Here is a 3,562-nt window from a genome sequence, read left to right on the forward strand (position 1 = left end):
GGGCCAGCAGTATGGTAACACTGGTAATATTAGAAATACAGGCCCTGTGCTTCTACCCTAGACTTAATCATTATGTAAATTTTTACAAGATTTCCAGGTGATGTGTGCTTTCCTTCATGCTTGAAAAGCTTTGCCTTCACGTCTGGGTTCTTAACCACATGTCAACCCAATATAACAGTAGTTGACTTGTTTTTTCTTCTTCAGACATGTGAGTTGGCTCTCCTTTTTATGTACCTGTCAAACACAAAAGTAACAAACCTTAAAACCTTACCCCTGCCAGGTGCGGTAGCTCACGCCTGTAATCCCAGCACTTTGGGAGGCTGAAGTGGGCTGATCACCTGAGGTCAGGCGTTCGAGATCAGCCTGACCAACATGGCGAAACTCCATCTCCACTAAAAATACAAAAATTAGCTGGGCGTGGTGGTGGGCACCTGTAATCCCAACTACTCGGGAGGCTGAGGCAGGAGAATCGCTGGAATCCGGGAGGCAGAGTTTGCAGTGAGCCGAGATCGCACCACTGCACTCCAGCCTGGGTGAAAAAGCGAGACTCTGTCTCAAAAAACAAAACAAAACAAAAGAAAGCAAAAAAAACAAACCTTGTCCCTGATCCTTTCGTAGTTCATGAGCATGACGATTGGCTGTTCACACAAATATGTGAAATGTGCCAGCCTCAAACCTTCTTATGACATCAGATCAGCACATGACTCTGCTGGGAACTCATTAGTCCATTAATACATTAAGTATCTGGAACTTTTCTGGTTAAAAGAAATATGAACCTATATCTCTAAGAGATATTATTCTTGATGTAGGTCAATTTTATAGGTCCTGAAGAGGAAGTAGTGTACCGATGTTCAAAATGATGTCTGGTCAGTGATGGCTGTCCAAACACACACACACAAACCCACACACACACACACACACAGGGGAGGGGGGAGAGAGAGAGTCACTATGTTACCCAGGCTGGAATGGAGTGTCTATTCACAGATGTGATCATAACTCCCTGCAGCCTTGGACCCCTAGCCTCAAGTGATCCTTTTGCCACAGCCTCCTGAGTAGCTGGGACTACGGGCACACACCACCATCCCCGGCTCAAACACTTGATATTAGTCTAATACCAGTAGCCAGACAGGCTAGAGGAGGGATGAAACCAGCTTTGTCTACATAGTAGGGAATGTTGAGGATCAGATACCATTACAACCCTAATTGATAACACAATCAGCTATCACAATCTTAACAGTGACTTGAGGTAATACGTATCTTCTAAGTTAATGTGGGAGAGAGGTGGGTTTCAGGATAAACTATAAACCGCTCATCCTTATGAGACTCACTTCTGGAGGTTTCTGGACAAGCCTCCACCTTGACTCCTCACTCACATGGAAGTTGTTTCCAGCACTTTGTGAGGTCTCCCATAAAACATGTGAAACTCCATCAAGTAGTATTAAGAAATGGAAGGTTCACTGAAGATTTTGCAGAGAGAAAGAGAAGATGCCATGCCACACACCACACAGCAGAAATTTAGGCAAAATCCTCATTAGACATAAGGATTCTTAATATTTTTCTTTCCCAAACACTGTCCTCCCAATCTCAATAGCTTTTCTTCCTTTTTCTTTCTTTCCTCCTTTCTTTTTTCAGGCAGTATCTAACAAACTGCAATACTGTTACCAGTATCAACTTTAATGCTAAGCTTAAATAATGTAAGCAAAGCATAAACTGCAGAGTTCAAAACAGTAATAAATCTCCTAGCAGGTTTCACTATCCGTCACACCCACCCAACCTCATTCTCAGGATCCTGTAAAACAAAAGCAGGTCTCTTCTAGGCGGGGATAGGGATATGCATTGTTAATAAGTTTCCTCATCCTGCTACATTCTCCTCTGGTGCCAGCACTTCTTCATATTTTCTATAGAACTAAGAATAAAAACTTTTATTCTGGTGGCTAAGGACTGAATGGACATGCTATCCTCAACATTCAAAAAGCAAAGTGCCTGCTCTTTGGATGAGTGCATGTATTTATTTATGTGATAAGTATTTGAAACAGGTCTTTAAGTTGCATATATTTATGAGATACATGTCATATTTTGATACACACATATAATGTGTAATGATCAAATTGGAGTAATTGGGAGATCCACTACCTCAGTCATTGATCTTGTCTTTGTGCTGGGAATATTCCATATCTACTCCTCTAGTTATTTTAAAATATACTAAGAATTATTGTTAACCACAGTCTCCCCATTGTGCTGCTGAACACTAGATCTTATTTCTACTAACTATATTTTTGTTCCTATTAACAAGCTTCTCTTTATCTCCCCTTCCCACTACCTTTCTGAGTGTCATTCTACTCTCTACTTCCATAAGATCAATTTATTTTAGCCCCACGTATGAGTGAGAACCTGCCATATTTGTCTTTCTGTGCCTGGCTTATTTCACTTAGCATAATGCCCTCCAATTTCATCCATGTTGTTGCAAATGACAGGATTTCCATTCTTTTTATGGTTGAATAATATTTCATTGTGTGTATCTACCACATTTTCTTTATCCATTCATTTGTTGATGGACACAGAGGTTGATTCCATATCTTAGCTAATGTGAATAGTGCTGGAATAAACATGGGAGTGTAGATAACTGTTTGATATATTGATTTCCTTTCTTTTGGATATATGCTCAGCAATGGAGTTGCTGGATCATATGGTACTTCTAATTTTACTTTTTTGAGGAATCTCCATGCTGTTTTCCATAGTGACTGCACTAATTTATGTTCCAACAAAAAATGTATGAGCATTCCCCTGTCTCCACATCACCAATATCTGTGCTTTTTTTTCTTTGTAATAATAGTCATTCTAACTGGGGTAAAATGATATCTCATTGTGGTTTTCATTTGCATGTCCCTGGTAAAAAATATTTTAACTCTGGTGAGAATTTAATTGATGAAGGATTAATAACCAGAATGTATGAGAAACACAAACAACTCAATAACAAAAAAAAGGACTCCACATAATTCAATTTTAAAATAGGCAGAAGATCTGAGTATAGACGTTTCTCTAAAGAAGACACATAAGTGGTCAATGAGTATATGAAAAAGTGATGCTCAACATCACTAATCATCAGAAAAAAATCAAACAGAACTTACATATATTTTTAAATATTGAATTTCCACATGATGTTTCTTAGAAAAGGGAGTTCCCATTTTAAAAGTAGTTTTCAAAATATTGAAAACAAATAATAGACAACATAAAGTCTTACGAGCTCAACCTTCTTTGCATGGTGCAAGGTTCCAGGTCATCTGGCCTCTTCCAGCCTTCCTAGCCTTTGCTCCTACTACACTTTCCTTACTCCCGCCATTCCCTGGTGATCCCACCAGCACTCTTAAGTTTCCCTCGAGGCACATGATACTTCAAGCTTCTGTGCCCTTGCTTGTGCTGTTCTCTTCATTGGCCTTGGGAGCACTCACTTAACACAGTTTGAATAACTTGTAACAACTTGTGTTGTTGCTGCTATAAAGATTTTACTGATCTTCATTGAAATTGATCACATCTGTGTTTGTTACCCTGCATATACTAATCT

General features: G+C 39.4%; 1 non-coding gene across 1 annotated transcript; it reads left to right on the forward strand.

Moving 5' to 3' along the window:
• The first annotated feature begins 606 nt into the window (after positions 1-606).
• Positions 607-715, forward strand: LOC129022757 (small nucleolar RNA U13). Its single transcript, XR_008496553.1, has one exon. It is a non-coding gene; the product is annotated as a small nucleolar RNA U13 (small nucleolar RNA).
• The last annotated feature ends 2,847 nt before the right edge of the window (positions 716-3,562 follow it).

Source organism: Pongo pygmaeus, chromosome 22 (assembly GCF_028885625.2).
Source record: "Pongo pygmaeus isolate AG05252 chromosome 22, NHGRI_mPonPyg2-v2.0_pri, whole genome shotgun sequence".
Lineage (NCBI taxonomy): Eukaryota > Metazoa > Chordata > Mammalia > Primates > Hominidae > Pongo > Pongo pygmaeus.